This window comes from Jaculus jaculus, chromosome 4, assembly GCF_020740685.1.
Source record: "Jaculus jaculus isolate mJacJac1 chromosome 4, mJacJac1.mat.Y.cur, whole genome shotgun sequence".
In the NCBI taxonomy this organism is placed as follows: Eukaryota; Metazoa; Chordata; class Mammalia; order Rodentia; family Dipodidae; genus Jaculus; species Jaculus jaculus.
This window is the reverse complement of record NC_059105.1, coordinates 150711715-150735640: the sequence shown is the minus strand read 5'-3', so window position 1 is coordinate 150735640 and position 23926 is coordinate 150711715.

The following is a 23926-nucleotide window of genomic DNA, read 5'->3' as shown; positions in this document are numbered from 1 at the left end:
TTCTGGAGCATTTGGATGAAATGTCCTGTATATCTGTTAGGTCCATTTCTTCTATGACCTCATTTAATCCAGATGTATATTTTTTGCTGTGATGACCTGTCAACTGATGTGAGTGGAGTGTTGAAGTCACCCATTACAACTGTGTTTGGTGTTATCTGTGACCTTAATTCTAATAGCATTAGTCTGATGAAGTTGGAAGCCCCCGTTAGGTGCATATATGTTTAGGATTATAATGTCCTCCTCCTGGAGTGTGCCTTCCTTATTTTTCTTAAGTAATGTTGGACTGAAGTCTACCTTGTCAGATATTAGTACAGCAACTCCTGCTTGTTTTCTAGGCCCATGTGCTTGAAACACTGTTTTCCAACCTTTCACTCTAAGACAGTGCCCATCCTTTGTAGAAAGTTGGGTTTCTTGCAGGCAACAAATTGAAGGATCCTGCTTTTTAACCCACCCTACCAACCTACGTATTTTTGTTGGGACATTGAGGCCATTGATATTAGGAGATATTATTGAAAGGTGTGTTTTTATTTTTGCCATTTTTTTTTTGTAGTTCTTCTGGTTTTACCTTTGCTCTCTTGCAGTATTTGAGTATTGTTTGTTTTTATTTCCAGGTTCCTTATATGTGTGCTTTTCTTTTCCTTCATCATGAAGGATTCTTTCATGTATTTTCTCGAGAGCTGGTTATTTTCAGGTTTTGTCTGTTTGGCGTTCTAAAGAATTCCTATATTTGCATTGGCATTTCTTTGCCAATTTGTGGGAAGTTTTCTTCTATGATTTTGTTGAAAATGCCTACTATGCCTTTGGAGTAAAATTCTTCTCCTTCTATACCCTGAATTCTTATGTTTGATCTTTTCATAGTGTCCCAAACATCTTGAAACTCCCATTCATACTTTCTTATTAGTTTGTCTTTCTATTTATTGGACTGTATTAGATCTGCCGCCTAGTCTGCTAGTTTAGATATTCTGTCTTCTCCTTCATCCATTCTACTGGTGAGATTTTCTACAGATTTTTTTTTTCATTAATGTGTTTTTCATTACTGGTAATTCTGACTGATTTTTCTTTATTATTTATATTTCCTTATTCATTTCACGTATGTACCTCTTTATTTCATTAAATTGGTTTCCTGTGTCTTCTTTGATTCCTTTGATTTCCTCTTTCATTCCTTTGATTTCCTCTTTGACTTCTTTGAACATATTTATAAACATTCTTCAGAAATCTTTCTCAGGCATTTCCTCTAACTCATTCTCAACAGATGTCATTTCTGATGCATTAATTCTTTTGGGTTCATATTGTCTGATTTTTGGTGTTTCTTATGTTATAATATATATAGTTTTTGCATCTTCTATTAATTTAATGTTTGCATTTTCTAATTAGCTGCAGTATTAAAAGATGTATCCATCAATCTAATGTTATAGCTCTTCAGGGTAGGAGCTTAAGATGCTAGGTGTGGCTCTCAAGACTCTCAGAGTATCTACAAAATTGAACCTAGGTGTAGGGTTTGCATGATATGACAGTATTCAAGTAGGATTACACTTAAATAGACCTATACAAAGTAAGGAGATCCAAGCAATTATCAACAATCTCCCAACTAAAAAAAGTCCAGGTCCAGATAGATTTGCTGGGGAATTTTACCAGACCTTCAGAGAAGAAATAACAACATTGTTTCTTAAGCTTTTCCATAAAATAGAGAAAGAAGGAATCCTGCCAAACTCCAACTAAGCCAGCATCACCCTGATACAAAAACCTCACAAAGATAGAACAAAAATAAAATTGCAGACCAATCTCACTCATGAACATAGATGATAAGATTCTCAACAAAACAGAATACAAGAATATATTAAGTAGGCTTTATCACAGAGATATAGGGATTGTTCAACATACGCAAATCAATAAATGTAATACATTATATCAATGGACTGAAGGGCAGAAATCACATGATCATCTCATTAGATGCAGAGAAGGAATTTGACAAAATCCAACCACCCTTCATGATAAAAGTACTATGGAGACTGGGAATAGAAGGAACATATCTCAATATAATAGAGGCTATTTATGATAAGCCTATAGCCACCATATTGCAAAATGGGGAAAAGCTGTAAACTTTTCCACTAAAATCAGGAATAAGACAAGGGTGACCACTGTTGCCAATTTTATTTAATGTATTACTAGAAGTCTTAGCCATAGCAATAAGGCAAGATATGCACATAAAAGGGATACAAGTTGGAAAGGAAGAGATCAAGTTATCATTATTTGAAGATGACATGATTCTATACATAAAGGACGCTAAAGACTCTACAAGCAAACTGTTAGAGCTGATAAACATCTACAGCCATGTAGCAGGATATAAAATAAATACACAGAAATCAGTAGCCTTACAATATGCTAACAACAAACACACAGAGGATGAAATCAGAGAATCACTCCCATTCACAATTGCATCAAAAAATAATATAAAGTACCTTGGAATAACTCTAAACAAGGAAGGGAAGAACCTCTACAATGAATATTTTAAAACACTCAAGCAAGATATTGCAGAAGAAATTGGATATTGAAAAACATCTCTTGTTCCTGGATCAGAAGAATCAATATTGTGAAAATGGCAATCTTACCAAAAGCAATCTAAAATTTAACACAATCCCCATCAAAATTTGAACAGCATTCTTCACAGGAATAGAAAAAACAATCCAAAAATTCATTTGGAATCACAAAAAATCTTAAATATCTAAAACAATATGGAACAACAAAAAATAAGGCTGGTGGTATCACCATAACTGATTTTAACCTATACTATGGAGCCATAGTGACAAAAACAGCATGGTACTGGCACAAAAGCAGACATATAGATCAATGGAACAGAATAGAAGACCCAGATGTAAGACTGGGTAGCTATAGCTACCTGATATTCGATAAAAATGTCAAAAAAAAAAATACTCATTGGAGAAAAGGCAGCTTCTTCAGCAAATGGTGCTGGGAAAACTGGATATGTATCTGTAGAAGGATGAAAATAGATTCTTCTCTCTCTCTCCATGCACAAGAATTAAGTGAGGTAACCTAGACCCAGAAAGCCAAGCATCACATGTTCTCTCTCATATGTGGATCCTAGCTTCAAATGATTGGGCTTCTGTGTGAGTAGGAAGAAAACTCAGTAGCAAAGGACAGTAAGCTAGAAAAAAAATATAAAGGGAAGAGAAAGGAAAGGAGGGGGTTACTTAATAGGATGGTATTGTATCTATGTAAGCAGAAATATAGATCAATTGGGGTTAAGAGGCCCAAAGTGTGGTCAGGGGAAGAAATTTAGTAAAGGGAAGGTGGAAGGAGGGCTAGTCAAAATCTAAGAGGATATAAATAAATGATATGGAAACCTACATTTTTGGACAATGGAATACTCAAGAGCTGTAGTTATTACTAGAAAATTTTCAGTGCCAGGTATGGGATATCTTTCCAGTTAGTTGTTGGCCAGGGAGGTCCCTGATGCCCCCAAAACATTATAGGCCATTGTTGAGTCCCTTGGTTTCCCACCAGGAAGAGATGGGAAAACCCTATTGCTGAAGACTCCACATACTTGGGCTGCAAGGCCACTGAGAAATCCTGCTGGAACTGAGCTGATAACCTCCTCCATGTAGACCAGCTGACAGAAAGCTGGAAGAAGTCATTCTGCATGCAGTTGGATGGGAGAATCAGAAATCACCAGTGAAGATACTCAACAGCAGACACAACAAGCCTTATATTTGGCCAGCCTAGCCAAATGAGCCAATGGGTACGATAGTGGCACATCTGTCGTGGTGGAAACCTACTGCCCTCTAATTGGACTGGAGGCCCACTCCACAGGAGGAATACATAACACAGGGCTAGTCATGAGTACTGGTGGTGTAACATCTGCTGCTGTCTGGCTAAATGTATATACTATGCATATCAAACTGCCCAGTAAGCATTTTTCTTAATGTTCGTACCCTTATATTAATGCTATTCTAACTTTTGGTAGAGAATCTTCTCTTTTCAGTTGGCAGTGACCTTGAGATTACTCAGAAGGCAGCATGGTGCTGGAAATAAGTGACCGGAGTGCTCAGTAGCACATCTCTATCACACCTTCCAAGGCTCAGGGTCTAATGTGGTGGTGGAAAGAATGTGAGAGCCAAAGGAAGGATAGGACTCCTTACAACATGCTCCCCAAAGACACAAAATGCCCTGGATATCCATGACCCCACAGTACCTGACACTACCTACAAAAGACCATCATAAGAAGAGGAAAAGATCATGATATCAAAATAAAAGAGGGATTTATTAAAGGGGGAGGGGATCTGATGGAGAATGTAGTTTCAAAGGGGAAAGTGGGGGGAGGGAGGGCTTTAAAATGTGATATTTTTTATAATCTTGGAAATTTTTAAAAAAGTAAAAATTTAAAAAATTAAAAAATCAAGTAAAACTGAATATAGAATTTTCTGAACAAAATGTAATAACATGAATATATTCAAAACTTTTATCAATAATATGATTGATAAACTCATTAAATGAAATTTTCTGTTTCAGCTAATCATTTCTTGCATTTATCACTATAGTCCTCATTCTGTTCACAAATATCATAATTAAGATCCTCTTGAATATTACCTACAAACTTCTCTTATACTTTTTTTTAAATTTTAATTTAATTTTATTTTTTATTTGAGAGCGACAGACACAGAGAGAAAGACAGATAGAGGGAGAGAGAGAGAATGGGCACGCCAGGGCTTCCAGCATCTGCAAACGAACTTCAGACGCGTGCGCCCCCTTGTGCATCTGGCTAATGTGGGACCTGGGGAACCAAGCCTCGAACCGGGGTCCTTAGGCTTCACAGGCAAGTGCTTAACCGCTATCTCTCCAGCCCTCTTATACTTTTAAGCTGTATATATTTGTAGGCCACTACAAGAGCCTGTGAAAATATGCTCCTTAACACCATTTAGAATTACTGTATAAAAACACAAGGCATTTTAACACGCATATATAAAAGCTGGAAATTACCTAAATATTTCTTTGAATGGAGTGTTACTTTTCCTTATGCATTGATCTCACTAAAATAAAATTAAAGTACAATTCTAATTAGCATAACATTACCCAGAATGCCAGAAACACTGCAAATTTCTAAAGAGTTAAAGTGCTTCTATCTCTAGAGAGTTCTGTTATAAATTAGCATGATATAAATGAATTAGTCATACTGTGTAACATTCGGTAATTTGGGTGACAGTTTAAAATTCTTGGAATATTATTTAAAACTGTTTCTTTAAAATAAATTCAGTAGCACACTTATAAAACAAAAAATATATATACCTATGATTCCATGAGTCATTTTACTTCTCTACCATTACATAAATGATTACTTTAGTAAAGGCATATAAGTTCTATATACTTCCATTTTTTTCCAGAAAAGTACTAATCCTATATTAAAAATAACTTAACCATGTAAAGCTGTGATTTAAATGTTTGTAATTTGCACATACCATTACAAAATAAAAATAAAGACATTTTAGCTGTGTTTAATGCCCTAATCTGTATCTTAAAAGTGGTACAAAACAAACAAAATTCTTTTAGTATATACATTCTAAGATGAAGAATATAATTCTTATTTTTCTAGCTACTTGATTCCTTAACATTACCTTTTAGAATACCCAATCACATCGATTCATATAAACATTTTAGGCTTAGCTATGAGAATTCTCTATATGTGCATCACTTTTATGCAAAGTAGTAATGGCAATACCAGCATACTCCTTTACCTAGAATGAGGAGTAAATTGAGCTCATAGTTGTGAAATAAGCAGGTAGTTATTTTATAGGTAATATTTAAGAAATGGTCACATTTTTCCAGACTTAAGTCTTCCTTTTTTTTTTTTTAAGTATTTATTTATTTGCAAGCAGAGAGTGAAAGGTAGGGTGAAGAGATACAGGAAGAGAGAAAGAGAGAATGGGCCTCAAGCCACTGCAAATGAACTTCAGACACATGTGCCCCTTGTGCATCTGGCTTTACGTGGGTCCTAGGGAATCAAACCTGGGTCCTTTGGCTTTGCAGGCAAATGCCTGAACTGCTAAGCCATCTCTCCAGTGCAAGACTTAGCTCTTATTCATTTATATATTTATATGCTCATCAACTGATATCCCTCTGTATGTATACTGATACTTATCTTCATATATCATTTTATGATTTTATTTTTATTTCAGATTTCATTACTATGATGCATAAAAACATGATATTCATTATAATATATTAACAATATCAGGAATGTAGTTTTTATACAAATAATTAGCAAGGATGTGAAGAAATTGGATGCCTTAATTTACATTAAGATATAAAATGACAGAGCAGTATAAGTTGGAGGTACTACAAAAAATATCTCAAAATTATCCTATATACATAGTCAGTTACACTCTGAGACTGATACATCTAATGACATGTTCATAAGTACATATTTTGAGGTCATCATCTTTTCCTCCAATTATGATAGTCTTGTGTAGGTAGTGTCAGGCACTGTGAGGTCATGGATATCCAGGCCATTTTGTATCTGGAAGAGCACATTGTAAAGAGTCCTACCCTTCCTTTGGATCTTACATTCTTTCTGCCACCCTGAGCCTTGGAAGGTTTGATAGAGATATTTTAGTGCTGAGCACCCCTCTGTCACTTCTTGTCAGCATGATGGTGCCTTCTGAGTCATTCCAAGGGCACTGCTATTTGGAAAGAGAAGCTTCTCTAACCAAAAGTGTGAGTAGCATTAATATAAGGGTATTAACATTAAGAGAAGTGCTTACTGGGAAGTTTGGTGAGCATAGTATGTACATCTAGCCAGATACCAGCAGACAATGCACCCATTGGACTCATGACTATCCCTGTTGTAGGTTTTTAGTATCAGGAATGTATTACATCCCATGGAACAGGCCTCCAATCCAATTAGAGAGTGGCTGGTTTCCCCCATAACAGACATTCCTCTATTGCACCTGTTGGCTCATCAGGCCTGACTGGCCAAATATAAGGCTTGCAGTGTCCACTGTTGGGTGTTTTCACTGTTGATTTCTCTCTCTCCCATTGAACTGCATGCAGTGTGGCTTTTTCCAGATTTCTGTCACCTTGTCTACATGAAGGAGGTTTTCAGCTCAGCTCCAGCAGGATTTCTCACTGACCTTGCAGCCCAAGTATGTGGAAATCTTCAGCAATAAGGTCTTACCAACTATTTCTGTTTGGAAACCAAGGGTCTCAGCAATGGCCTGTAATGCTTTGGGGATATCAGGGACTTCCCCAGGCAACAACTCACTGGAATTGCAAATTTTCTAGTAACAATCTATGGCTTCTGATTGTTCCATTGTCCAAAGAAGTAGGTTTGCATATCCTGTTAGATTTTGATGAGCTCTCCCTCCACCTTTTTTTCCCTAATCTCTTCCCCTTATGTCATCAAGCCTTTTTACCCCCAAATAATCTGGTCTTCTATTTACATATGTACAATACCATCCTATTAAGTCCCCCCTCCCATCCTTTCTATTTCCTTTATATCTCCTTTGTAGCTTACAGGCCTCTGCTTTGCTGCATTCTTTTAGAGCATTTTATTATTTAGATTATAAATAACTTTGTATCATATTGTAGATTAACAAAAGTAAGTACTAGAAGCAAATATAATCACAATATATTTTTATTTCAATCAATGAATATGTAAAAGTTTTAATGTATGGCCTCATAGACTCAAGTGTTATACTGGAGAAATGGCTTAGGAGTTAAGGTACTTGCCTATGAAAGCCTAAGGACACAGGTTCAATTCTCCAGGTCCCATGTAAACCACACATGCACATAGTGGCAAATGTGTCTAAAGCTCATTTGCAGTGGCTAGCTAGATGCACATATTCTCCATCTTTTTCCCCCTTTCTCTCTTTAATAAATAAATAAAAAATAAATCTTTAAAAAGAATAATTGCACAAAATCATCAAATATTGAGGTGACCCTGGCAAATTTAAAATTATAGTTTATTTTCTATATAAATGTTTATATACTAAATTATATTTAAGTGTTTTGAAATACATATTTTCCTAAGACTTTGATATATGAATTTAAAATAATTAGGAGGTATATGGAATTATTATACTAAATTAAGAAACTATTGGCCAAAATATAAGTTCCTGGTGATTTTTCTTGTTTAACAGTAAACATGCTTCCTGTATCCTTACTCATGTTGTCACCCTCTGAGTTAAGGAGCAGTGATTGGGCTAATTGACTTGTGCATTTCTCCAGCCCACATAAAGTTAGATAGCAGGAATGCTAATCTATAAGGGATTTCAGAAAGTGTCATTGCCTCCTTAAGCCAAAAACTACATATAAACATAGAGTAAATTTAAAGGCTCAAAGAACATTCTGTTAAATAAATATCAATTTTAGTTATGTGTAGTATGATTCTGAGGGTTTATTATGTCTAGCACACTACTGATAAAATAGCCTTTTTGGTTTTAAGCCCAGTTTACTTTCTCATTGCCTCAACCTGTTACTTTCAGTGTGGATCTTTGCATGATTAATAGAGGCACTAAGTTGTTGTCATTAATGTTCACCCATGCATTCTGCTTTACTTAGAGAATTTGATAAACTATTGGAATCATCGCTTAGAGTCATGTTTTTTTTTTTTTCTTATATACTGGTTAGTGACATAGTGCTATTGAATGAGATAAGGCAATAGTAAAATATATTCTCTGAAAGTTTAAGTGTGTCCACAATGTCTATATTGGGAATTTTTGAACATGAGCCTAAAATGCATTGAAAATGCAATTTTATTTCATGAAGCTACTCTTGCTCCCATGAGCCACTATCTTACTTTGTATTATGTGATGTGTGTGCATACGTACATGAAAGCAAGTATGTCACTTAAATTTGCTAGTGCATGATACTGAAATTTGAGCTGCTGTCTGTAGTGTGTAATGTGTGTGCATGAGAGGAAGTGTGACAACTTAAATAGCTAATGCATGATACTAAAATCCTTTCATGATTACATAGCTATGCACTGTTACTCATTCAACATGTAGTTTAGCTATATCTTATGCCTCTCCCTCTACAGCTTCCTTCCTTTAATAGATCAGATTCATATATCAAAGAGCAATCATAATTTTGGAGGCAATAAAGGGTTTGTTTTTTCATAGTGTGTCAGTAGGAGCACTTAAAAGTTGACATCAGATAAAAGTACATCCATTTAATTTCATAAGAATGTGGACAGAATTAACAAACTTTACTATCCTAAATTCTAATTCTGTTTAGCTCATAAAATTATTTGACATTAACTTATAGAACAATAATCAAAATAAGAGATTTGATTTAGTTTGACATTACTTAAATAATAGATCAAAACTAGGTTTATTGAAATGCTATCTGAAGTCATAACATCATTAAATTTATTTTTGTCTGGAGAAATTGGAATTTTTCCTTAATCTTACTCCAAACAACTATTATCAAATTATTATGATATATACTTTATTATGATTTTACCATGCACATCATTATCAATGGCATTATGTTATTCATTTGCTCATTATTGAAACTGCAATCACAAGTGTTTACTTTGCTTCTGCAGGTAGTAGTTTCATATTACATAAAAAGATGTTTAACATATTTGCCTCCAGAATGGATATGGTAATCCTGTGAATCTTACGGTGTCATAGGCAACAAGAAATGGCAGGTCCGTTTTTTTTTTTTTTTTTTTTTTTTTTTTTTTTTTTTTTTTTTACATAAGTGCCATCCAAGGCTATGTTAGAAAACACATCAGCCCGCAGGTTTTTCTGAAATGATCACTGTTTTATAATCTGGATCCTGTAGCCTAGTCACTCTGCAGAGACCCACAAACACCTTCAAACATTTCCACTCCACCCTCCTAGCCTGCCTTGTCAGCTAGCAATAGATATAAAAGCAGAGAATATACCAAGTAATTGAATTCTGCATTTTATCCTCCCAAGTTCCAAAACTTGTGAGTCAGCCTAAGCTATTTGAGTTAATCCCAGTCAACCAATGTGCCAGGCTGCAGTCACAGTCACTGTGTAAGTCACTGTGAAATATTCCCTCTGGTTCTCTTTCAACCAGATTTGGAGGCAAATAAAATTGATTTTATACTGTCACAAAATCATGCATGTAGTTTGAGGTAAAAATTGTATAATGTATGGAGTTATTAGACTGGTGATTTGATTTTTAAGCAAAACTTATTTTTCCATTTAAGAATTTGTAAACATTTTTACTGTATAACAGCCCAGATCTATCAACCATGTGTTTTTCTTTTGGTATTGAGATTTTATTCCTGAATACTTGATTGAAAGGATTATAAGAATATTCTGTGTATTTTCCATCTATTGCTTTATAGTTTGATATATCTTCCCAGTTTGGATAGTAAACTTTTTATAGCAGCATAATAATTTATCTACCCTATCTTGCAGCAAAACTTCATTTGTATGAAAGATTTCTTATGTACTGAGCATTTCAGCACTTTAGCATACAAGAATGTGCCTCAAAATGCTGGTGTCTAGATAGTTATGGTTTCTAGTCATTGCTCTCTAAGTTAGTATTTAAATAAGCAAACATTTATCATATTTTTATCATACAAATATTTATTCATATGCATATTTACTCATATATGTGAATATTCATATATATGTATATGCATATATGTGTATATATACATATATATTGCACACACATACATTCATATATATACATATATATATGTATATATATATGCATGCAAGTTTGTCACTGTATATTTTAGGTGTCATTGACAATAATGATGAAATAATATACATTACAAATTGAATTAGAAAAGAATATAGGCAAGGTAATGGGGATTTTTGAAGACTTATTTTGCTGACTGGGAATACAATTGGAAAATCACAATAACCCCAGCTCAAGATGGCTGTGATGATCTTTGACTCAAGCATTTTTGTGGCTAAGTTCTGGGTCAAATGCACTCAAATATTTTTCTTTCTAAGTGTGAGAGCTGGCTTCTCAGGAATGGATCATGGAAGATGGTAACCAAGAATATCATTGCAGATACCAAAGACTACATTTCATTTGCAAGGGTTGATATTCAACTTACTGGGTTCCTAATAAGATATGTTTCATAGAGTTTTAAATAAGTCTACCCAACCTCTAACCATCCCCCTTGCTTGAGGTCACACTGTTGTGGGGAATCTTGCATCCATTGACAAAGTGGCCTATTTTATGATATGTCCTTATAGTCATCCATTTTTCTTGAAATCCTTGCTCTGGTTAGCAAGCCTTGTAAGTACTTGGTACTCCATATGAATTTCAGAAAATCCAACTGTAATGCTTTCTATAGATTAGATATTGACAAATAAAACTTTAGGTGTATCTCTTCTCTTGCTTCAATTAATAAAATTTGTTGCGGGATAGTAGCATAGCTGCTACATGAATAAATTATTAGTTTTCCTATTTAAAAAAAAAAAACTGTATTAATGAAGAGTCTTTTGCAGTGTCTCTGGCTGTTCTTCATTTGTCCTAAATCAATGGAGAAAAAAAATGACCCTGAACATCTAATAATGAAACATGACTATAATTAGACTTCCAATTTTTTATTGTGCCTCCAAAAATACCTATTTTATATTCCACTCTTCTACCTTAACTCCAACTCATGCTAGAGCTGTTATGTTTATGTGTCTTTGGCACATGTTTAATGACTGTACTTTCAACAGTTTTGAGCTGAATAATGAACCTTCATCTGACAATTGTTTCTGATAACATGTGTTTGGTGTTTGACCTCCATTAAGAATGTAGTTAACTGACCATACACTGCCATTTAGTATAATCTGGTAAAATAAATCAAGCACAAATAAAGTCATGTTAAAATAAAGTACATAATTTAAAGAGAATTATTGCTTGTACCTGTGGTATTGGTTAACTAAATATCTTGTTTATATCCAATATTTAATAATTAAAATTTGTCATGATTTGTGTTTGATTGTACTTAAATTGCTTCTAACTTCACTTCATCAAATTTTGTAATAGCTTGTAAGACTGAATGAAGTCATAGATATTCCTCTCCCATGGATACACGTACTCAAGTGGCCCACGTCTTAAACACTTGTTCCTAAGCCTATGGTGCTACTGTTATGTGGCAGAAATTTCCAGAGGCAGACAATCTGGTTACTGAGGTTACAGTCAATGGGCATTTTTATCCACAAGTCCCATAGTGAATGGTTTTGCCTATATCCAAAGCAATTTAGCCATCCAATCATGGAAAGAAACATTTAAAACTGCTAGTCAAAATAAACCTTTTCTATTTTAAGTTTATTGTCTCAGCTATTTTGTGTTGATAACAGAAAACTAAAAACTTACTAATACATATATTCAGAACTAATAAGGATTATATCACCTCACAAAGCAATTAATTGGTGTCCTTTTCTTTGCCCTACTTTAAATTTATATGCTAAAATTTCTTACACATTGTTATTTTTTCATAGACAAACAGTTTTAAAATTTGGTTTTGTGTGAGGTGATTATGTATTCACACATATCTATTGGTGAATATGTCATATAGATAAAAACTGTGCTCTTTTCTCTATATTTAAAACAGGGAAAGCCTGCTCAATAAATGAAAACAAACAATAATGAAATATATTTATCATTTGAAGTTAGCATATATGAAAAGTTCAATAAATATCTATGTTTACTTTTGACAAAAACTATGCTTAATATAAATTATGAATTTGTAAGCAACTATATGGTATCAAAATATACTAAAGTAAACATATTCCCAGTAGTATTGTGGTTACATGCATGCTGAAAACTTATGTTCAGCAGTTAACAAACTCATGCACAGGCATATTTATACATACATATTGTTATATTTTTCAACTTGGACTCTCATATCCATATTATTTCCATTCACAGAAAATCAGATTGTACACAAAACAGAATTTTCTTAAAAGAATACATGTCATTAAGCAGATTATGACAATCATTTGCCCAGAACAACTGACCCTTGGCTAAAGAATAGCAGTAGCCATGGCTTGGCGGCACATCTGTTTGCTGAGCCTGCTGTTGTAAACCACAGAGTGGGTGGCTTAAACAAGAATTGATCTGAGTTCGAGTCAGAGATGAGGGTTAGCAAAATCCTTTCTACTGAAGCATTTCTCCTCAGCTTGTGGATTGCTCTCTTCCTTTCTCTGTGGTCCTCACATGCCTTGTGTATCTGTACTTTTCTCACCCCAGCCTTTACTGGATTGGGTGCACCATAATGAAACCATTTAACTTGATTGCTTCTTTACTGACCCTATCTCTAGTATGAATGAGCTGAGGAGGGCACAATTCCATCCAAAATAGCCAGATATGCCATCATGCCCAACAGCCCTCACATTGAGCCATCCTCTTCCTAGATTCTTTGACTTCTACGCATTCACCTTAAAATTTCTTGGTTTCTCAAACAATGAATCCCATTCCTACTTTAAAACCATTTCCTCTGCCTTAAAAGATCTCAATGGTTTTGATTTCACAATATTTGATCCTTCTTGGCATTACAAACACAATTTAAATGAAAGCTCTTAACATAAATCTTTGGTGATAACTAAAGTAGAAATAATTCTCTTTTATGTTACACTTAAGTTTTTGGTTATACTTGAAATTATTTTCTCCAGTGCATACAAATTGGAGTAAGGAAACAGAAAGATCTGGACAAAGAGACAAAGAAAGAAAGAAAAAGGGCCAGGTGTGGTGGCACATGCCTTTAATCCCAGCACTCGGGAGGTAGAGGTAGGAGGATCACCATAAGTTCGAGGCCACCCTGAGACTACATAGTGAATTCCAGGTCAGCCTGAGCTAGAGTGAGACCCTACCTCAAAAAAAAAAAAAAAAAAAAAAAGAAAGAAAGAAAGAAAGAAAGAAAGAAAGAAAGAAAGAAAGAAAAAATAACTTGATTTTTCTTATTCATGACTAACTTTCTAGTGAACAGGAAAAAAATCCCTAGTCCAAAAAGGCAGGAATGAAGAAAATTAAATACCTATGCACATGGTCTTATAAGTTAAATAAATGATGACCCTAAGTAGTACATTTATGGAAGATTATTTAAGATAAATGGGATATGACATAATGTTTGATGAACAGAATCTTTTACAGATTATTCTTCAACAAATATTCTGAATGAGAATCACAATCGTTTATCAATGCATTTCTAATTAGCTTTAATTTTGACTTTTTATAAAAAAAATCAACAAACAAAAAGGGTTCAGAAGTTTTAGGTTAGATGCTAATGACTACTTATGATATGGGCAGAAATGTCAGGAGTTAACTATGTTCGACATCAAATTGAAGTATTTATCATAATGTAAAATACCTTCCCTAAATTTATGAATATATATGACTCCTCAAACTAATCTTTACATCTTGACAATCATTTTGAAAGAATGTTTTTGTGGTTTTTTTTTTTTATGTCAGAGAAATAGCACTAATGGTGCGATGCATAAACTGGGTAGGAAGTAAGGACTACCACGAGAGAGGTGGGTGTGAAGTCACTAGGGAAATGAATGCTAATATTCTGCAGTACACATTTATTTACAAGTGTAGAGAATTTGTCAATTCTGATAGGCTCACTGAGCCCCGTGATAGCATAGATATAGCCTCAGGGTTCAAATGTATCACACTGAAGTCAAAAGAAAAAGAGTAGTAATAGGCTAGGCTTTAAAAAGGAAATTATAACATTTGCAAATATGAGATTTCACAGACATTCTTTGGGCAATAAATCAAATGCTGCACAGGCCTCCTTGTAAGTCCTCTGACTGTAGTATAGCTTCAGTGTGCACTCTTTGAGTCCATCGCAGACAGTGGTGTCCCAACGCAAAGTTTGAAAGTCTGTGGTGCTTGATAGGGTATTAATCGTGAATATTTTAAAAAATTGCTGGATTCCTACATTTATTATAAAGACACATATGCTGAGAATGTAAAACCATATTTTTTAATTTTTTTTTGTTCATTTTTATTTATTTGAGAGTGACAGAGAGAAAGAGAGAAAGAGGCAGATAGAGAGAGAGAATGTGCACACCAGGGCCTCCAGCCACTGAAAATAAAATCCAGATGCGTGTGCCCACTTGTGCATCTGGCTAACTTGGGTCCTGGGGAATTGAACCTCGAACCTGGGTCCTTAGGCTTCACAGGCAAGTGCTTAACCATTAAGCCATCTCTCCAGCCTTCAAATCATATGTTAACTGAAGCAATAAGCAAGGAAATGTTTCTGGTTTGAGATGGATCCGTGGATAAAGTGCCATGCAAGCATGTGGAAGAAAGTTCAGTTCCCCCTCAGCGATGAAAATGCTATCTGAGTATGCTGTCCTGCTTGTAATGTCATACCTACCAAAGTGGTGCAGGGGATCATTAGGGCAAGTTGTCAATGAACTCTGGGTTCAAGTGAGAATCCCTACATCAGTATCTAAAGTAGAGTGATTGAGGCAGACATCTAATGTCACTCTCTGGCCTCCATATTTCTTCATATATGGGTGCATGCATTCATGTGTGTGCATGCACACATCCACTCACACTGGAGCACATATACACAGAATGTGCACACACCACACACAAATAAAAGAATGTGCAAGTCTATGTGGCATTGTGTTCCACTGTTATATCTATTCACATGGAACTATTCAAATAGGAGTAGATATATTGAACATGTTCGTTCTTCTAAATATTAAAGAGCATGCTATTCTTATCTATAATCCCCTTCCTGTGAAAATAATACTAATTAAAATATAGTGACCATTATTCAATATTTAATAGATTATGAGAACTATATGTATTTTATTTGTGTATATGTGTATGCATTTATCAGTCTCTTGTCAAACACATCGGGCTTTATATGGGCACAAGGTAATTGAACCTGGGCCAGTGGGCTTTGCAAGCAAGAAGCTTAAATAATTGAGCTATCTCCCCATCCTTCTTTATTTTATATTTTGTTTTTGTTTTCTTTCCAGAACAAAACTGTTTGTATTCTAATAATTAAAATCATTCAGAATGATTATAAGTCTTTATTCTGGCATTCTTGGTCCTCTTTAAATAGGAAAATATTCCATGTATTATTATATATCTTGATATGATCACTCAAATTTTAATTTCAAAACCTGTGCCTATCATTTGCAAAAATAAATAAATAAATAAATAAATAAATAAATAAATAAATAAATAAATAAATAAAACTTCTTGCCAGGTGTGGTAGTGCATGCCTTTAATCCCAGCACTGAGGATGCAGAGGTAGGAGGATCACCATGAGTTTGAGGCCACCCTGGGACTAAATAGTGAATTCCACCAGCCTGAGTGAGAGCAAGACCCTACCTCCATATATTATTAAATCATTTCTCTTCACATAATGCTAAATAAAAATATCCATTTTTTATAAGTGCATTTTGATGGTTATGTATTTTTAAACTAGAAGCAAGTATAAACCCCAAATTTCAAATCTATTTTGGTGTCAATATCCAATCCAAAAATTGTATGAGTTTTCATGTTTTGTTTATGCATTCAATAATTTAATTATATCCTGGAAGATATAAAATTGAAAACTAGTAGGGAACATGTTGAATACTTTTATTTGATTTCTATAATTGTAATTATAATTTGTCTAATGATGTTATCAAATCCTCAATATGAAAATGTCTGCCTCAAGAAAATTTTGCGTAATATTGATACAGAGCATTGTCATTGTTCATTGTAAAGTGTCTTCTATTTGCCCCTGTGATGCTTCTGCAGAAGCTGATGTCTTATAGAAATCCATGCATATGTAGGAAGACAGTTATCATTTCATATTTGATGCAGCAGTGGCAAAAGGCTTAGAAACTATATAAGGAACTTAGCAGTGTGGGAATTGGACAGTCACTTAATTACTGGAATATATTGTAAAGAGATCACCTGCTCTAAAACACTGATAGAAACATGACTAATTTGACTCAAGTAAGTGACCCCATATGTTGCATTGTAGAATAGAAACACCCTTTTAGAATTAAGAAGGATGAAAAGAAAAAGAAATCCTAACATTTATGCTGTTTTCCACTTTGAGAAGCTCACAATCTGGTGGTGATTATTACAGGCTCAGAATTCAATGGATGTCAAGTCACCATTGCAAGGGCTCTTCACACTCTGTGGATTCTCTACAGTCCATGATCTCTGCATCATTGTATTGGTCCATAAACTGAAGTAATGGTGAGACTATATGGATATAACAACATTAAAATAGACTTACAACAAAACCACAGTGGCTCAGGGAAATTTTTGAAAAGGGAGTAGAGAGAAAGGAAGAGCCACAGAGTGGACAGTAACGTCCCGAGGAACTTATCCCCCTCCCTTACAAGGATTGGCTGATGTCATCACATCTCATAGCCTCCAATACTAGGGGAAATACCAGCATAATTCCACTGAGGATGGCCCTCAGTGGAAAGGGGCAGGGAGAGGAGAAATGATGGTACTAGCATATGATGTATCTTACAACTTTCTACTTAATTTAATAAAACAAATTGTTTTAAGCCATGCATGATGGCACCTGTTTTTAACCCCAGCACTCAGGAGGCAAAGAGGTAGGAGGATTGCCATCAGTTTGAGGTCACTCTGAGACTATATAGTGAATTGTAGGTCAGCTTGGACTTGAGTGAGACCCTATCTCAAAAAAAAAAAAAAAAAGTCATTAAAGTATAGTGTCATCAGCATATTGAAGTCTATGTTTGGACTTTATGATAACAATTTAAGAAAAATGACATGTGAGTGTTGGAAAAAATGGAAGACAACATTTCCTTGGGTGTATTGAGTGGTGCTACAGTTGTTCCATAACAGCACAAAGGTGCGTCGAAGATGAGAAATAAGGCTGGCTGCTACATGATCTAACAATTCTTTCCCAGATATAGATGAAAATTAATTTAAGTGAAGATTCCATGACCTATTACTGCCCTCACTCTTCCAGCAACAATGTTCAGAATACCCAAGATGTGGAAACAACATAACAACCCACAGTTACATGAAAATTGAAAATGCAGTAAAGTTACATGATGGAATGTTGTTTGGACAGGAAGACATCCTTCAATAGGTGATAATAACATGGATGAACCGTGAAGATATTAAAGTAAATGAAATTATCCCATCATAGAACAAACTATAATGCTGCTCCTAAGCTGTATTCTTTAAATGCATAGTTTAGAATATGTAATATTTTAAGCTTCATAAAGCCTTTTAGTGCACTTAAAATTCCACCTGAAGTTATTATGTATGTACCACAAGTGTCTCATTACTAATTTTAATTTCCCAAAATATAATCCACTGGGGCTGAGGTGATGCCTCCACAGGTAATGTGCTTGTTAAGCAGGCATGAAGACTAACTTTGCATCTCTGACACTCATGCCAAAATGCTGAGTAAATAGAATGTTCCTGCGATATCAGAAATGGAGAGTCAAGGGATCTCTGGGGCTCACTGGCTGTGTAGTTCAGCCTAAGCATTGGCTTCATGTTTAGTAAGAGACCCTGTTTCAAAATATAAGGTGGGATACTATTGAGAAGACACCAGATGTCAACCTCTGGCCTCCACACAGGGCTCCAAATGCTCTCATAATTTCACAGACACCTGCATGTATGTGTGCACCCACACATGCAAACATACCATGTACATACAGACACCAAAAACTATAATAGACTAGTTTAAAACAATATAAAATATAAGTCATTGACCATAAAAAATTGTTTATGTTTAGTTATTCACTTGAGAGCGACAGACAGGGAGAGAAAGAAGTGGAGAGACAAAGAATGGGTACAACAGAGCCTCCAGACACTGCAAATGAACTCCAGATGCATGAGCCACCTTGTGGATCTGGCTTATGTGGGTACCGGGAAATCAAGCCTTGAACCAGGATCCTTAGGCTTCACAGGCAAGAGCTTAACCACTAAGCCTTCTCTCCAGCCCTCCACTGACTTTTTAATGACTATCCTGTATTGTTGCAAGTGAACTAAGCCCTGTATCATGATTTTCATTTTGGCCTTTTACCCATATCATATAGTATAAGAAATATACACTTTAATCAATGTTAAAATCAAAATAAAAATGGATTATACCTCAATGTGTTCAATTAGTATAATTTAATTTAGAATTATGTTAATTTCATATTTTCCACATTATACATATTTATACTCAGAACAGAAATAATTACAGAATTAAATCTATTTTGGAAAAAGTTCTAGTTTTAATTAATTGACATAATCATGTGTTTAAGTGGTCTAATTGTGATATTTGGGTATTCTGAAGGAGCTACATATTTAGTAGAGTAAATTATTCATGTTTTCCACAGTATTCTAGAAGGCACAAGGCTTTGCATTCATTCATTTTTATATATTTGTAAAGAGAAAAATCTTTGGAAAATAAAGTTCTGTTAGGTTCTGAGCCTTCCTTCACATAAATTAATAGAAATACCCAAGCATATGAAATGCGAGGTCAGAACTTGATCTGTTTGCTTTAGATGTGGTATATATATGATGAATCCAGAGCCTTACATTTGCTAAAGAAGTATTTTGAACTTCATCCCAAGTCAGCTGTTTTGTGAGTTCTCACTCAGGCTGGCCTTCAACTCTCTATAGTCATAACTTGTCTCCAGCTGGTAATTGATTCTCTTGCCTCTGCTCCTGAGTTCTAGGATTACAGGAGGATTCCACACCCACACATCTTTTGTGTGCTTTTACCGAAGTTACCACAATGGAATCTTTTTATTTCCCATCAAAGTGGGGGCATCCTAACCATGCTTCAGCTCCTGGGGTAATATCAGAAGGGTAGTGAAACCAGAGAAAATAAACCACCACTCACACTTCAGCTAAGACCCAGTTGAAGCCACAGAAAAATGGGGAGACCAGTAAGAGTGCTGCTTCTATGGTGAGCCTGACAATCAATGCCAGGGTGAAGGAAACAGATGCTGAGGAGACTCAACACCTACCTAAGCAGAAATCCCAAAGCTCCTAAGAGCTCATCACTGAAGTATACTTAAAACACACCAACCAAGGGTCAGGGAAGTTTGCAGATGAAGGGATGGAAAGATTGTAAGAGTTACATGAGAAGATATCTTGTCTATAGGCATTTCCTTTCCCCAACAACTGACTGTGACTCCCACAATGCACATGGGGAATACCAGAAAGCCCACTGAGAATGGGGACAGAAAGGAGGGAAAAGATGGTACCAATTCATGATATGTCCATACAAAATAAGTTTACAAAAGAAAATCAGAGATGCTATCTGCTTAAGGAAGGAAGCCCTTTACAACATAAAAACACTCAAGAATAAAAGCCAGGCATGGGGGAACATATTTTTAACCCCAGCACTCAGGAGGCAGGGGTAAGAGGATTACTATGAGTTCAAGTCCAACCTGAGACTACATAGTGAATTCCAGGTCAGCCTGGGCTAGAGTGAGACCCTACCTAAAAAAAAAAAAAAAAAAAAAAAAATTCAAGAGAGAAATTGAGAAGGACTTGAAAAAATGGAAAGAACTCCCATGTTCCTGGATAGGCAGAACTAACACTGTGAAAAATGACAATATTACCAAAAGCAATATATAGATTTAATGCACTACCAATAAAAATCCCAACATCTTTCTTCAGAGAGATAGAAGAAAATGAACTCAAAATTCATATGGAATGGCAGAAGGGCTCGGATATCCAAGCATATCCTTAGCAAAAGAAACACCACTGGAGGCTAGATTACCACACCTGATCTAAAGCTATATTATAAAGCCATACTAATAAAAAAAAAACATATTACTGGCATAAAAACAGGAGTATAGACCAACAGAATAGAATCCAGGACCCAGAAATTGGGCCAAGTAACTACAGCTACTTGGTATTTGACATAGGCCCTAACAACATAGACAGCATCTTCAACAAATGGTGCTGGACAAACTGGATAACTATATGCAAGAAATTGAAAATTGATCCATACATTTCACCATGAAAAAAAAATCAAGTCCAAATAGATGAAAGACCTCAGTCTAAAACCAGAAACTCTGCTACTACTGGAAAAAAAAAAAAAAAAAGTAAGAGGAACTTTCCATGATATAGGACTGGGAAATGACTTCCTGAACAAAACCCTAGTAGCACAGGAAATTAAACAATCACTCAACCATAGGGATCTCAGGAAGCTGAAAAGCTTTTTTACAGACAAACAAACAATAAACAGAGCCAATAGATTTTCCACAGAATGGGAGAAAACAGTTCCTGAATATCCATAATAATCATTGCATGGTCTCACTCATCAGTGGCTCCTAACCTAAATATGCCCATGTTGCTGACATACCTAATAAATATTTCGAGGACTGGACAATAAGGCTGGTGGAGTGGGAGGGGAGGATAAGGGTGGTAGCAGGGGGTGAAAAAAACTGGACACAAATGGAAATGGTACCATAAAATCCCATATCCTGGAAGATGTACTAGAGAGTCAAGCCTTCATCAGCTGCCAAGAGAGAACACTTGAATCACAGTGGCCTGAAGAGGGTATGATAAAGACTATCTTCAATCTTATCCTGTTTCTCTCTCTCTTTTCTTTCTTTTTCTTCTATGTTACCTATATTGTTCTTCCTTTTTCTCCCTTGGCACTGACCTGTGACCAGTACCAGCATGTGGGTAACATCCACAATAAGCATTGAACAGACATGATGCTCACACGAGTGCAATAGTGGCATACAGCCATGTTGGGTTACCAACTGCTCTTGATTTGCATAGCGGATCTGCTCAGTGGAGCAGAACCCATATCTGGAATGGAGAAACAAGTCAGAACCATATTAAAAGTCAAGCGGCTCTCCAATATCAAGCTCCCACCAATAGTGGGCTACAAGAGGCCCTACACCTATTAAATTCTGTCTAAAACAATAATGGGCATTCATATATCTTGTGTTGACCTAACTCTCTGTCAGAGAATTTTCTTTTATTTTTTCAGATGGACACAGAACCTGAGGAGAAAATCAGCCCATCACACCCCACCTGGGCACCAGATGAAGCCATGGAGTTAGTGGGATAATGAGCGAGAGACACTTTCTTTGGTAACAGCACAAGGATCAAGGAGACAGACACTGAGAACACTCAGCTCCTACCAAATCAGATATCCAAGGAACACAGAGACTCCTAAGACCTCCTGTCACTGAAATAGGCCTACAATGGACCCAACATGGCTCAGGGAAATTCACGGAAATGGAGGCAGAAAGATTGCTAGAGCCACAAGTTGGGTGATTATGCACAGAGTGCACAGAGACACTGCCTCTCCCCATAACTGAAGGCCACTCCCTCAATGCAACATCCGCAATATGCAGGCACACGGGGCGGGGGGTAGGGTGTGACAGGGAGAAGGCTAATGATGGTACCATCATGGGTATATACACACTATATACATAACTAATACAGAAAGGGTACTACCTTTTCAACTGACAAAAAAAAAGAAACAATGCACAACTTACCTTATTTATTTATTTATTTGTTTAGTCTGGTTCTTTTTGTGAGCAAAATTTCAACAGAGAATTTGAAGCTTTTTTTTTTTTTTTGAGTGAAGTGACTCTTATGTGGTACTTTACAGATTTTTTTCTCATTAAATATTACATTGTTTAATGGTTCATCTTGAGTGAAAAACTGTAGATGAACAGGCTATTTGCTGAAAGTAAAATAACAGTCTTCATGTTTATATTAGCTTAAGATTTCAAAATACAAAATGTGAAGCTTGAAGGATTTCATATTAACATCAGCCAATTGTGATCAATTTTTATAACTCTACCGAATTATTTTGAATAAAATAATGCAACAACAAAGAATAGTGCATACTGAATGAAAGGGGTCACTTTTTGTTTAAATATACAGAAAAGGTGTATTTTAAATATTCTCCAGATACCTTTATGAAAAAGACTTACAGTTCTACAAAATATTTCTCACTTGCTAATAACATTTTCTTTTTTATCTTAATTATCCATATAGCAATGTTTTGTACTTAAATTTACAAAGCCATACTGGTTAATATTCAAATTGTATAACTTATTTATTCAAAAGAACAGATTTGATTACTTACCATTTACAACTGCAATTGAAATATAGTTTTTTAATTTAGTAAATGAAACTGCATATGTGACCTAGTGAGAGCTAAATTTCTAGCATCTAAAGAGAGAAGATAATCACAAGTAAACTGAAATAAATAAATTTAAAAAGGAAGAAAACAGATAACCAAAGCAAGGAAAAAATCATGCATGAGAAGTGTCACCTCACTGAAGGGAAATTGTCAAGTAAAAGCAACTATTAAATAAAAGGTCAAACTTCTTTCAGACATAGCATACACTAGCTTACAGAAACACTTTTATATACAACCACAAAATATAATCATTCATAATATTCAGTATAATAATTATCTAATCAGAAAGTTATATTAAAAGATAGGTAAACAGTAACTGATTTCCAGTGAAGAATACTGAAGCACAATTTTTCTAAGAAGAACTCTGATGTTATTGTACCACCCACAAGATATGGGCCCATTGGAGTTAAAATAATATTTTATAGGATAATTATAATTTTGCATAGGGCATAAAAGTATTCTTGAATATTATTTGAAGATAGCTAATCAAAATATTGTAGATAATATGAAAACAGTATGGTATCCTCAGAAGCATACATCTTATGTAATAAGAGAAGTGTGGATATATCTTACATGATAATATTTCATACCTACTAGAATGATATAAGATGAGGGAGTGTCTTATACCTTGATAAGTAAAACAATTCAATGGCTTTGAAAGCTTGAATATTTCTTTTTTTTTAATTTAATTTATTAGTTTTCTTTTCAGCAAATACAGGCAATTTGGTACCATTGTCATCTATGATCTAACCTCCTCCCATTGGACCCTGCTTGTTGATGTAAATAGGTCGGGCATTGTGGAGTTAGCCCCCAGTTATTGGTATGATAAATGTCTCTGCA